The 13,870-nt window shown below is 38.0% G+C and overlaps 1 protein-coding gene across 2 annotated transcripts in view; it reads left to right on the forward strand.

Annotated features, from left to right (window-relative positions):
- PTK2 (protein tyrosine kinase 2) overlaps positions 1-13,870 on the forward strand; it is a 349,972-nt gene that overhangs the window by 51,533 nt on the left and 284,569 nt on the right. For both annotated transcript variants that reach the window (XM_054017938.1, XM_054017937.1), the window contains one exon: positions 11,649-11,675. The gene's annotated coding sequence lies outside the window, so the exon portion shown is untranslated. The remainder of the gene's footprint in view (positions 1-11,648; positions 11,676-13,870) is intronic.

The following is a 13,870-nucleotide window of genomic DNA, read 5'->3' on the forward strand; positions in this document are numbered from 1 at the left end:
CTGTATTCCAGAGGAAATAATAAGTGCTAGAGAATCTATATGGAAAGATTATACTGTGGTAAGTAAGGTTTATGGTAACATTGCTGTTCAGCAGTTCATTGCTGAGGGTGGGAGATTATTAGTTTTCAATTTTAAACTAATTTAAATGTATTATAAGTCCTTATGTGTGTGCAAAAGATATATCTGTTTCCTGCATTTAAACTAAAATGGTTCTATCAAATACGATAATATTAGAACCTTTGTTATGGTCCTTCTGTATTAATCATTATGATAGTCCTTGCTGGGCTGTTTCTTGTTTATTCCCGTGCATGAGTTATGGCTATTTTGAGTCTAATATGGAGTAAATATATGGACATAATAATATTGGGCATGTATTCTGCTATAGCATTTTATACATCAATAAGGCTGACTCAAACAACATTCAACTGTACAGACTTGAAAAATCTATATGTATAAGATACTTTCATCTAGACCCTAAGATTAGTAAAACAAAGCTCTTCCTGAAATACTTAACTTTCCAAAATTTTCCAACATAATACTTCATCCAGAATATGTTTCTATTATCAGGGAAGAAATAGTACAAATGTCAGTTTGATTTTCAAATGAGGAAATGCATAGAGATATTGTGGTATGTAAAATTGATAGTTATTTTTACTATAAAATCTGGTGTTATCACAAGATTACAGTAGAAATTAAAAATTCAGTTAGGAAAAATGGGCTAGATAATAGATTCTGATCTTTGTTATACTGGTGTAAATCATGAAGTCAGTGGAGTTACTGAAGGATTTACATTGGTGTAGCAGATAAAAATCTGGCCCTTTTTCTCAGGTGACAGTATTATTCAAAAATCACCACTGATCTGAAAAATGTTTGTTTTTGTTTGTGAACTTGTTTGTGACAGCCCTGGAGGCTGGAATCTTCTATTTATCCCGATGACACAGGTACAGGACGGGAAGCAGCAGTTTGTTTTCCCACAAACACTGTGCCAGAGCCCGGAGAGGGACAGCCATCGGGTGGCAACTTTTGTTCATTACCAACTTTTGCTGACTTCAGACCTGTAACCTAGAAGTATAAATTTTGCATATCCTATTGATAATCTCCTGACCCATTCAATCCCTTATCTTGCTTTCCCCATCCCTTCTGCCAGTGCTCATAAAATTTGTTTGTGTTCTGTGTCATAATATAATAAAAATTATTGGCTGAAACTTTTCTTATTAAAAGGAAAAATCAGTCTGGACATAGTGGGATACATACATGTGAGAGAGAGATCTTGTGCAGGAAATTGGGCAGGTATATATAATTCAAATGTTAATTTACAGCAACCAACTTTCGTAAATTCTGTATTGAAGATACGTATTTTATATCTGTTACCTAAAATGCACAAATCTGCCTATATAAAAATTTCGGCAAGTATTTGTCATGGTCTTAAACTGTCTTATGCTAGAGGCAGAGAGAAATAATTAATTCACTTCTGTCAAATTAAGTTTTTACTGTGTATAAATTGATTAAACACTACAGCAGATTAAGGAAAAAAAACTGTCTTAAATAACATTTTAAGACTGATAAAAATTTTTGGTTTGACATCAAGACTTTATTTGGTCTGTGGACATGAGAAATCATTAGTTATGTATATTAAATTTCCGATACTGCCGTAATAGTGTACGGAAGTCAAATAAATATATATTATGTTAACATGCAAGATAGACATGTTTGGAGTCACTGTGGGCAACCAGAATATGCAAGCTGCACATATGTTCTGACCTGCCACTTGGATCCTCTGTTTGATCGTAGCCTTTCAGAGAATAGAAATGTGGGGACTCCTTCTTTTGTATGAAAAGAGAGGAACACATCTTGAAAGGCGCCAGCAGGTCTATGACCGCACCAATTAGGAGAATAAAGTATTTTCCATGTTAGTATTGCATACTGAAAATCCTTTTTCTGCATCCTCTAATCTCTTCTCCCCTTACTTCCCTCGGTTTAGGTTTTAAGTTTGTTGTTTTTTGTCACTGGCTTTACATTACTGGAATTCCCATTTGCAGCCTTTTTGCCTGCTTTGCTGCTTTCCCCTTTCCCACCCTGTCTAGCATCCTCCTTGCCCTCTTTGCTTCTGTCCTCTTCCTCCCTTCCCCTTCACCTCAATCTTTTCTTTCCAATTCTGCTCTCCTATCACCACTTCTTGTGCAATCATTTCTTGTTTCCCCCCTATAGCATCTGTGTCTCCATCAACCATCATCTTTCCCTTAGGAAATAATCTCACATGGTGCAACTTGAAATACAAATAATAAACACATTAAACCGCTCGATTAAGATGCATATAACTAATCAAAGCAATTACATGATCTTTTCTTGTAGCCCTTTTACTGTCCACCAATTTCTGTTTTCTTCACTTATATTACATCTAAATTATAATTCAAGTTCTGCAGGTAGGATCCATGTGTTTTGGCTGTAAAACGCCACATACACCTGGGGTGCAATATAAATAACAATATTCTTCTTTTGTTACCTCCCTCATTTTCCTATTTTCTTCTTTTCTCTATATATCACCTGTACTAATTAGAACATTCTTAAACCCCTTTTTTTTTTTAAAGGGGGTTTAGTGATGATGAGACTACATGTGCTATTTAATCGTTCCTTCATCCAACCTTTCTTTTGAGAATGCTGCAGGTGATGCCTTTTACCAAGGGCTTAGGTACTTAAAACGCTAGATTGTATTAGAGTCTGACTGACATTTATAAAAGCAAAGACATTGAAAGTTATGGCTACTCGACTGTCCTTCACTCATTGTTGTGTCTCTTATAGCTCTTATTATGAGGATCCAGAACTGTAATCTGTTTGCAGTGGGGCGATCTAAGGACTTGGTCAGCTTCCACTGTGTTTTGTGTCCTCGTTTTGTTCTTGTTTTGGTTTTGCGAGTTTAAATTAGATGCCTGTAACACTGCAAACTCCCTGTTGACTATACTGGGATTTCATGTTCTGAAAATCAATTGTAACAGCAGCCATATCTTTCTGTGTATCCATCCAATATTTACCTGCCTGCATTCATAGAAATCTCTTGTGCATGAGTATTTACTGCCTACTGACTTCTGTGTAGTGAAGAAACATAGGCTCAAAATTAGCAAAAAATACTAACGATGTGTAGCACGTTACGTAGGGCCCACACCAATTCCCACTGAAGTCAATAGAAATCTTTCTATTCACTTCTGTGAGAGCTGGATCAGGCTCAATTAAAAAAAAAAAAAATTAGCAATCTACACATTTTTTTCCTGTCTCTGAGGTTGACTGGTACCTTACTAAAATCATTATAAATTAAGATCAGTCCTGTTAATCCTAGCTAAAAAACTCTAGATTATCTCTTTGATCAGTTTAATAGCTCTTTTATGGATTGTCTCAAAAACTTGTACATCTGTGCAGAGGTAGGATACCCAATACATAGCAGTCATGGGAGGTTTCATGTAAGAAACAGAGGCTACATGGCTAATCCATTTATGTATCTTCAAGACCCATAAGGCAGAAAGAGTGGTGTGCTACATATGGAAATACATTTGGACAGGAAAATGGTTTCTTGAGCAGAACTGGGGCATTAAGGGCTTGTTGACACAGGGACACTCAGGAAAGTTGATCTAAATTAACTAATGGTATGAATTAAAAATAGATTAAATCTCTGTGAACATTCTTATTCAGAATTCAAGTGGCCTTAACTCAGCATAGCTTAATTCACTGGACTGGGACCTAGGCTATCTGGGTTCAGTTCCACACTTTGCCATGTGCTTCATATGTGGCCTTGAGCGAATCACTTAATCTCTCAGTGCTTCAGTTTCCCATTTGTCAAATAGAAGTAATACATTCCTGCCATTTGGGATTTGTTGAGGATTCATCCATTAATGCTTGTGAGTGCTCCGATACTATGATATTAGGGACCATATACATACCTCAATTATTATTCTCTAAACAAGTTTCCTATACCCATTCTGACCCCCATGAATCACATGGTAGCTTCCTATCAGTTGTCTTTTTCATTGGTGACAATGCTTTCCTTACAATTTTCTCTAGTAGTAATTAGATGAATTACAGTGGACATGTTCAGGAAGGTTAGAGTGTGAAGAGGTCTAAGCTTTTGTCTTATTTTGGGTGGACTTGTCTTTGGGATGAGTCCAGGTGAGACCAAGACCAGGAACTGAACCTACGTTTCACCTAAATGCAGTTCAAGAGAATATCTTTGGGCTAGAGGCATTCAGTTGCTACCACAAGAGAAGTGAGCTAAATTACTTGCAGTCTGAGACTTACCACAATTCTAGAAGGGAGTCACTCTTGCAAACAGTCTAAAGATCCAGATGCCTGTGTGCTGATTTCATAGGTAGACATGTTCTCTGCTTACCTCCAGTTATGAATATCAAACTAACATAATGTTCCTATTTTGGTGTTGTGACGTTGTGCAGTCTATATGGTTTTATAAAAACATGATAATAAGTGAATATAATGTAACTGGAATTTGCTTCATGCAAAAGGTCTCTTGTAAGGCATCATTACAAAGCTTATAATCTACTGAGTGTGATCATCCTATTTGTATAAATGTACCACTCTTCTATCTGAAACCAGAAATATGAAATATAACTCTGAGGGCCTATTGTAATTATGCAAAGTGTGGGCCATTAATGGTGGTTTGGAATCTTGATGACTCCCATTGTCTGCAGATGGCTGTGTTTACCTGTGAGTCTTCCTGTATATGTGCCTGCTGGCAAGTGGGTAATGAAGTCTTGCAGTGAGTGACGTGATCATGTCACCTGAACTGGAATCCATCTTTAACCTGGTGCTTTTCTGGTGGGGGCGGGTGGAAACCCAGAGGGACAAAGGGTTCCTGCGGTATGCAAAAGATATATAAAGGGGTGGAAGAGAACAGAGGAGGAGAGGAGCCATCATGAAGAATCCCCTAGCTATCACCTGAGCTGGAACAAGAGCTGTACCAGGGGAAAGAATTGTCCCCAGGCCTGGAAGGTGTCCAGTCTGAGAAAAAACTTACTGAAGCATCTCTGAGGGTGAGATTATCTGTATTCAGTTTGATTAGACTTAGATTTGCGCATTTTATTTTATTTTGCTTGGTGACTTACTTTGTTCTCGTGGGCTGTAGTCCACGAAAGCTTATGCTCTAATAAATTTGTTAGTCTCTAAGGTGCCACAAGTACTCCTGTTCTTCTTTTTACTTTGTTCTGTCTGTTACTACTTTGAACCACTTAAATCCTACTGTCTGTATTTAATAAAATCACTTTTTATTTAGTAATTTACTCAGAGTATGTATTAATACCTGAGGGAGCAAACAACTGTGCATATCTCTCTATCAGTGTTATAGAGGGCGAACAATTTGAGGTTGCCCTGCATAAGCTTTATGCAGGGTAAAACGGATTTATCTGGGTTTAGATAACTCCATTGGGAGTTGGGCATCTGAGTGCTAAAGACAAGCACACTACTGTGAGCTGTTTTCAGGTAAATTTGCAGCTTTAGGACAAGTGATTCAGACCCTGGGTCTGTGTTGGAGCAGACGGGAGTGTCTGGCTCAGCAAGACAGGGTGCTGGAGTCCTGAGCTGGCAGGGAAAACAGGAATAGAAGTAGTCTTTATACATTGGGTGGCAGCTCCCAAGGGGGTTTCTGTGATCCAACCCTTCACAGGTGTTATAAATATTACCCCTGTAAAGAAATGTGTCTGAAATCACTGATCCATTTCCAAGATAACATCTGAGAAAGAGGTACAATGAAAAAAAGCATAATTTTCTAAAAATATCAAGGGTTATGGATTCTGTCTTTAGGTATTGCATATCATAGAAACAGATATTGTGGATGGAAAGAACTGTAAGTCTACTGAGTTCATCACTTACTTTTTTGGCAGTACATTTTGTATCTCAGCAGGTATAGAAGAGGAAATATTATTCTTTCCCCAAAAGATATCCATTCTGTTCTTAAATTAATTTATATTGGTCATTTCCAGTGTTTCAGTTGGCAGTTGTCTTTTTGGCTCTCAGTTTTGTTTTGTATCTCTTTCCTTACTCACAGCTTGTCTGTCCTTTATATGTAAGATCAAAACAACGATGTCTCAAAAGTAGGAGAACATATCCACTAGAAAGATTGAAGGTACTGTAAGGAATGTGGCCCAAGAACTTTATTCCTTTTTGTCCTGTTTAGAAATTGACAGTCTCCTCATTCTTAACCGTCATTGCTTGGACCTGACAGTAAAATGTGTTGGAATCTATGTGTGGAATCTGCATGATTCCTTCAAGGTTATATCAGAACATGAAGTGCGTGAAATGGAAAAGCAAGACTGGCAATTTTTGACATTTTTCTGAGGAGCTGTTCAGAAGCTTTGGATAAGGTTATCAGAATATTTAAAGGATGGGTTAAACAGCTATAATGTTGTTCAGCTGCAAATGTGTCTGTTATATGACAAAGGAATTATGACAGAACTTTTTGTAGGGGAGTAGCTAGTTCCTGACCTCCAGTGGGTTAGAGTTCCTACATGAGCAGGAGTGGAGATAAGGTACTGTCTCCCCTCTGTCTTCACCCACTCTTCCAGGTGGCCAAGGAACAGATTGGAGAGGTAAACTGTTACCTCATTGTTAAGGATTGGATTGGGAACATACTCCCCAGTGCCACACTACCATGGACTGAACTAATCACTGGTTCTCCAGAAAGCAGACGTGGGCTGAAAAAAAAAAAAAGGAAGTCTCTCCAGCCTCGTCATGTTGCTAGGGAGTGACAAGTTCTTTCCCAAGCCATCATTGTGAGTGAAACTATGCATTAAAAAAAAGTCTATTATGGATAAGCTAAATGAATTCTTTGCATCAGTCTACACATTCCCACACCTGAGGCATTCTTTTTAGGTGACAAATCTGAGGAACTGTCCCAGACTGAGGTATCAGTAGGGGGAGGTTTTGGAACAGATTGATAAATTAAATAGTAATAAGTCACCAGGACCAGATGGTATTCACCCAAGAGTTCTGAAGGAACTCAGATATTAAATTGCATAACTACTAAGTGTGGTACGTAACCTATCACTTAAATCAGCTTCTGTTTCAGATGACTGGAGGATCGCTAATATGACACCAATTTCTAAGAAAGGCTCAAGAGGTGATCCTGGTAATTACAGGCCAGTAAGCCTAACTTCAGTACCACGCAAATTGGTTGAAACTATAATAAAGAACAGAATTATTAGACACATAGATGAACACGATTTGTTCAGGAAGAGTCAACATGGCTTTTGTAAAAGGAAATCATGCCTCACAAATCTATTAGAATTCTTTGAGGAGTCAACAAACATGTGGACAAGGGTGATCCAGTGGCTACAATATACTTGGACTTTCAGCAAGCCCTTGACAAGATCCCTCATCAAAGGCTCTTAAGCAAAGTAAGCAGTCATGGCATAAGAGAGAAGGTCCTTTCATGGATCAGTAATTGGTTAAAAGGAAACAAAGGGTAAGAATGAAATGGTCAGTTTTCAGAATGGAGAGAGGTAAATGGGGGGCGGGGAGTAACAAGCAACTTCACTCGTTGGGATTTTGAAGCTTGGCTAGTGTGCAAAATATTGTCAAGTGTGTAATGAACTCAGTGAACTGGAACTACGTGACTAACCACACACCTGCCTTGGGAGGGTTACTCTTCTGTGCACTTCAAAACTTAAAACACTTGTTTTGTTAGATTTCTTTCAGGTGGTCTTTTAAAAAAATACACCTCATTTGATTTAAGAATAAGAATACTATTTTTTAAGCCAAAAGGAGGCTTTGGTGGTATGTGGGGGATACTAACACGGGATCAAAAATAAGAGAGAGGGCAGAAAAATTATTTCACTTTTAAGCTTTGGAGTCCCTGCTGTAATGCCATAATTAATAAATTGCATGAAACAAATGAACATTGATCCTATGTGGTACTGATGCAACAGTGGTGAGCAGATTGTAAATGCATAACAGAGATTGTGCTTTTTCTCTTTGACATCATAATGCAGCATTTTCATGTTTCATTGATGCTGTCATGAACCCATATTCCCATAATGGTTCATATTTTCTGGGGCTAGATGCATTAGCCTTTAAAAGATCTGCTTGTGTTTACTGAAAACCTTTGAAAAATGTTGCACAAGCAGCTTTCTGAGTGCCTTTGGTCCCATTTTGAGTAGCCGGATCTGAACCTCATGCTGTGTGCTTTAATTTCCCTGTACTGTTTCTTGTAAAGCAAATACCTGTATGTATTAAGCTTAGAAATACATTACATGTAAATATTTAATTAATTATTTTGGAAAAATGTGTTCTCACAGGGAACTGCGGCCTTAAGTGGAATTGTCGCAAGTGTGTAGTGCCGTTTCAATTTATCCATTTATGAAATTAGTTGGGCATAGACATGGAACTAACCACTTGCTATTATTGTTTCAGTAGGTATACATTTAAAGGCTCTGATCCTGCAATGGGCTCCACATGGGCAAATCCGAGTTAAGTCATTGAGGCCTGTGTGAATACAAGGATCTGCCTGTGTGGAGCCCATTACAGAATTAGGGCCCAAAGTGCTAAAAAAAAAAAAAAAAAAAGCTCTATTATTTCAGCAGTTGTGCGGTCCTTAAGTAAACATCGCTTTGTGTTTTCAAAGTTGCGTGTATTTTAGCCATGCAATATGTATTAAAATATTAATAGGTATTATGTGGCTGAATCCCAAGTTCAGCATTGGGAAATTTAGGATTTAATTTTATCTTAGCATCTGTGTACTTATTATAATGATTGCCAGATATAGACTTCATGTTTGTCAACTTTTTTTCTTAAAATGTATCTCCTGGACATGATGGGTGAAACTTAATCTCCTTTAAGAGAAAAACTTTGAGGTGTAAACATTTATTCCATTGTATCAAGAATAGTTTACGGAATTTGAAGAATAATATACTGTTGCTTGTTTCTGTACTGTAAGTATAGATTCTTCCAAGTTAAGTACTTTTTTGTTGAAGTAGAAATTCAATTTAGTGGTTAATTTGCATCATGGAAGGTGAAATATAATAATACAATTATTTTTTCTTAGCTAAATTTTGGAATAAAATTTCAGTCTTGAATCTTAGTAATTTTAGTCAAGTGGATTGAGCCATTATGGAGGATACACTTATTTCTAGGAGATCTTTTTGATAATGACTCTCAAAAACAATTTGGGTAAACTGTACAACATAGTATTCTGAATAAATAGACAAACCGTGTGACAGTTTTCCTAAACTTAAATGACTCAACAGGAATCTGCAGCTTCACTAAAACTTGCATTTTTTTTTAACCAGTGTAAGGATTCATTCCATATTCAAAAAGAACAAGGAGTACTTGTGGCAACTTAGAGACTAACAAATTTATTTGGGCATAAGCTTTCGTGGGCTATCACGACTAGCACTCTGAAACCTGATTCCGTATACACTGATCTATATTCCATGCGGAAACTATTGCCGGAGGCAACTTGAGGCTTTTCCTTCCTGAAGTTTATGTAGCTCCTTCCTGCTTGTTTTTTGTTTTCTCCTGTTTGAGGGGATATTATATTACCTCAGCCCAGTGTTGCTTGTAAACAAATGACTTGGTGAGCATATCTTTATAAATGTACTTTGTTACCTCTCAAAACTTGCTGTTCTTTTTCCAGAATAAAATGTGCAGGATTTTCCCTAATAGTAGTAATGTCCTGTAACTGTTCTCATTTTGCATTTTAAGAGTGTTTTAGTTTTGGCATGTTTTGCCACTAAAGCAATAAACATGTCTTCAGAGACCGCTCTGAAGTTCAGTTTTGAAATATGCAGTTAGTTGGCTTTAGAGATCTCTATTTGTTTCAGATGTTTTTCTCCAGTATTAAAGTTTTGTCAGCTTTTACCACAGCAGCAGCACTGATTATAATAAGCCTAACTAAACACAATATTAGGATTACTCACTGATATCACTAGATTTACTAGTGCTCTGTTGATTAACCTTGTTTTTCTAATATGTAGCAAACCAATGAGACTATCTGCTCTGGTGCTCTGTCAATCTGTTCCTGTTCTTGCTACTCTGGAGAAAGTCCAAAGTTCACATGGACTTCATCCGTGATAAATTTGCTCACACTTCATTCATCTTTGCCATCTTCTTTGCTAACTAACTCTGTCTCTTCTCTTTGGTCGAGGTCTGTTAAGTCCCCACCACCAGTGGTGGATTAAGCTTTTGTGGGGCCATGGCCCAGAGCAAACGGGGTCCCCTCCCCACCACTTCCACCTGCAGTCTGCCCCCCGCCCTCTTGCTGGGGAAATGGGGTTGGGGCATGGGGGCTTGTCCCATCCCACCCAGCACTCCTGCTGGGGCATGGGGGCTTCCCCCGCCCGCCTTGTGCTCCTTCTGGGGAGTGGGGGAAGCCCCCATGCCTCAACCCCGCTCCCTGGCAGGAGCGCCAGGTGGAGTGGGGCAAGCCCCCATGCGGCCTCTGGGCACGGGACCCGTTGGCCCAGTTGCTAATCCACCACTGCCCACCCACCGTCTCTTTCTTTCTTTTTGCTCTTTCTCCATAACTGCCCCACACTGCACTTTCCTCCTCCAACCTACTTTCCAACTAGCAGTGTCTCTCCTGTTCTCTTCAGATCACCCCTTCCCTTGTTCCATCACTCCTGTCCCCTCTCACTCCTGATATCTCTTGCTTCTCCCATCCTTACTTTTCCTGTCCCATTCCCTTCTCTCTGCTTGCCTCTCCTCTCCTCAAAACTCTCTTGATCCTTGAGGCTCCAGTCAGGATCAGGGTTGTGATTAATCTTACAAATTAAGATTACAGGGATATATGAAAGGCTGGGGACAGAAATACAGTAATACAGTTTTGCATGCTATAATGGCTTTATGATCTTAGCTGTCTGTAAAGCACTTAGCATGCAGTTTTCAGGGTAGCAGCCGTGTTAGTCTGTATCCTCAAAAAGAACAGGAGTACTTGTGGCACCTTAGAGACTAACAAATTTATTAGAGCATAAGCTTTCGTGGGCTAGAAGTGGGTTGTAGCCCACGAAAGCTTATGCTCTAATAAATTTGTTAGTCTCTAAGGTGCCACAAGTACTCCTGTCCTTTTTAGCATGCAGTTGTTAGTAATAGTAACAGTAATTGATATACCTTCTTTCTAAATTTGACTGAGGTTCAAGACTCTTCATTTTCTTTTAATATAATTTTATTTCTACTCCCATTTGACCTTTTTTTAGTTTATTATATTTAAAACAAAAATTTGAATAGTTTGTGTCTAAACTTTAAAAACAAACCATCAAACAAAACCCTTTTCTTCAAAGATCAAACCTGAAAATTTCATCCCAGATAAGGTGAATGGTTGAGAAAAATGAGTGAGTAAAAACTGTGGGTTTTGTGACTAGCACCCTGCTGTAATAATTATGCTCATCACCTAATAGTGTAACATCTTTGCTATAAACTAGTTGGTATAATCTTTGTTCTTCACTCACCTATTTGAAGGATAATCTTGTGAATGAACTGTGGGGTGATTTTTCTTTGCATGCAGCATGTCTGGCAGCTAGAGGGCTGTTTTAGATAACGTGTTCTACTGAATAATGCAATAATTTTGCAGCAGGAAGGTGGGTAGGCTAATTTGACTGTTGAAATATTGAAGTATTTTATTTATGCTAATATTATTATTATTATTATTATTATTTCAGATATTTCAAGACTTTCCTTTCCAACAGGTAAGTGCTATTCTCTCATTTATTTAATGTGACATACAGTAGCTTTTAATAGTTTGTTTCAGTACCATAGTATTGTGATATATAATCAGAGTTGTTGTTTTTTATTTGCATTGTGTTAGAGTCCAGAAGTTTCAGTCAGGATTGGAGCCCAAAGTAGTGCTAGGGACTGAACAAACACAAGGAAGTCTGAGTTCATAGCCTCATAAATGATATTTTGACAAATGAGTAGAGGAATTGAGATGAGTTGTTTACAATTTTTATATATCCACATATTTTATTTACTCTTTTTTTTTAAAATGATAAGATGGAACAACATAGAAAAAGATGCAGAGAGAACTGTGGAGAAGTGGACTAGTGAGCAGTCAGGGCTAGCATCACTGGCAAGGTAGAGGGGCAATGTGAAACAAAACGAGTGGTTAAATAATGGAAGATTAGACCCCAGAAGAGTCTTCACAGTTGGGAATGCCAGAAGTGAGGGGCAGACAAGTTAATTTGTCCTAAATTACAGGGTGAATCAGTGGGGCAGCTGAGAATAAAACCCTCGTCTCCTTACTCTTAATCCAGCACCCCCTGTCTTCCATGAGCCTTACAAATTATTCCTGTTTTTAAAAAGAGTAGTGTGTTTTGTTATTTCCTAGATTATGGTTGTAACCTTGTTTGAAACCTTTATGTCTAAACTTTGGTGTTAATCTTAATAACAATTGTCAGTAACTTTTCAATAAAACATCATGAATGTGTCTACGGTGTAATGGCTATACGATGTGCGCAAAATGAAGCTACCCTCTTTTTGCTCTTGCAGGATTTTAAAAGTCCAGACACTGAGCATAATGTGTAACTCTATATAAGCTGTGACTTTTCTTTGTCAATTAACAAACACTGGCATTTCTGATACTAAGGAGGGACTCAAGTCATGAGCTTACACTGAATTTACTGTAAATTCAGTGGGGTTTCAGATTGGATGTTCCATGTCAGGCCAATTGGCATTGATAGGGGACCCACTTTGGCTATTTGGCTGTTTTCTGATATAACTCTAGAAGATGGCTGCGGTTCCCTCTAGAATCAAATGCCAATTTGAATTAAAAACTTAGTTACTGCAGATTGCTCATTTCTACATGATGTTTTAAAATAGCTGTCCTGGGAAAATGTATGTTTTCTTCAAACACAGTGCAAGGAACACATGGCATCTTTAATTTAAAAGTAAAGTTTTTTTTAAGGAAGAAGTTCACGTATTGCATTTTAGGATGCTTAAAAACATGCTGACAAGAAGGCAGGTACACAAGGAGATAACAAAATTGAAAAAATGAATAAATAAATACCATACAGTTAATTCAAAACATGGAAAAAATGTAACAATTCTGGATAGTGTCATATTTTTTCTGCAGCTGTTTTAATATGGACAGATGAAAAGACATCTAGCTTCCTATTTGGGGCTCTAAGGTTTTATGTCCACTGCCATGCATCTGTGAGTCAGTATGAACAATGCATCTCTAGACAAGTCTTCTTTCCAGCTTTATTAGTGAGTATTCTTCCATCTTCAAGGGACATTGTCAGGCTTGATTTAGGCCTCATACTTAGATTTTATCCGAAAAGCAATTTTTTGCTGTGTATATGGAAGTTCAACTGGAAAAGGGATTTTTAGCAAATGAGAAGACGGATGGATGTATTTGGCAGCATCTAAGCATGGGGGATATTATAGATGCATTAGAGACCAGAGCAATTGGGTTTTTTTGGGTCTATTTATACTTTTTCTCTATTTCCCCCACCCCCGCACCCATTCCCCTGGTTTGCAGAGCTGTGTGAATTTTATATTCAAGTCTTTTGGGGGACTGGTGATCAATCCCAAGGCATAGTGACAAGATGGACTTGATATTGTGGATGTTTGGGGTAAATTGTGCTGTTTTGGAGGCATTGGTAAGGGGTGGGCAGAGGAGGTAAAAGAACAAGGCCCAAAGTTACTAGCTGGGGTTATGGTAAAAGGAACATTGAAAATTGGGGGGCTTGGGAGATTCCAACCACACCAAACAAATGTCTGTGGTTGGAGGAAAATATCAGAAAAAGCACTTTATCCTTTTCAAAACAAATAAGATGTATTAAATTGTATTTCTGATGACTTAACAGCAGTTCTGCTGTATTGCACTGATTGGAACGAAGAGATTTCCGATGGGCTTTCTGAGTAGGATGCAGGTGAAAACCAA

Source organism: Malaclemys terrapin, chromosome 2 (genome assembly GCF_027887155.1).
Source record: "Malaclemys terrapin pileata isolate rMalTer1 chromosome 2, rMalTer1.hap1, whole genome shotgun sequence".
Lineage (NCBI taxonomy): Eukaryota > Metazoa > Chordata > Testudines > Emydidae > Malaclemys > Malaclemys terrapin.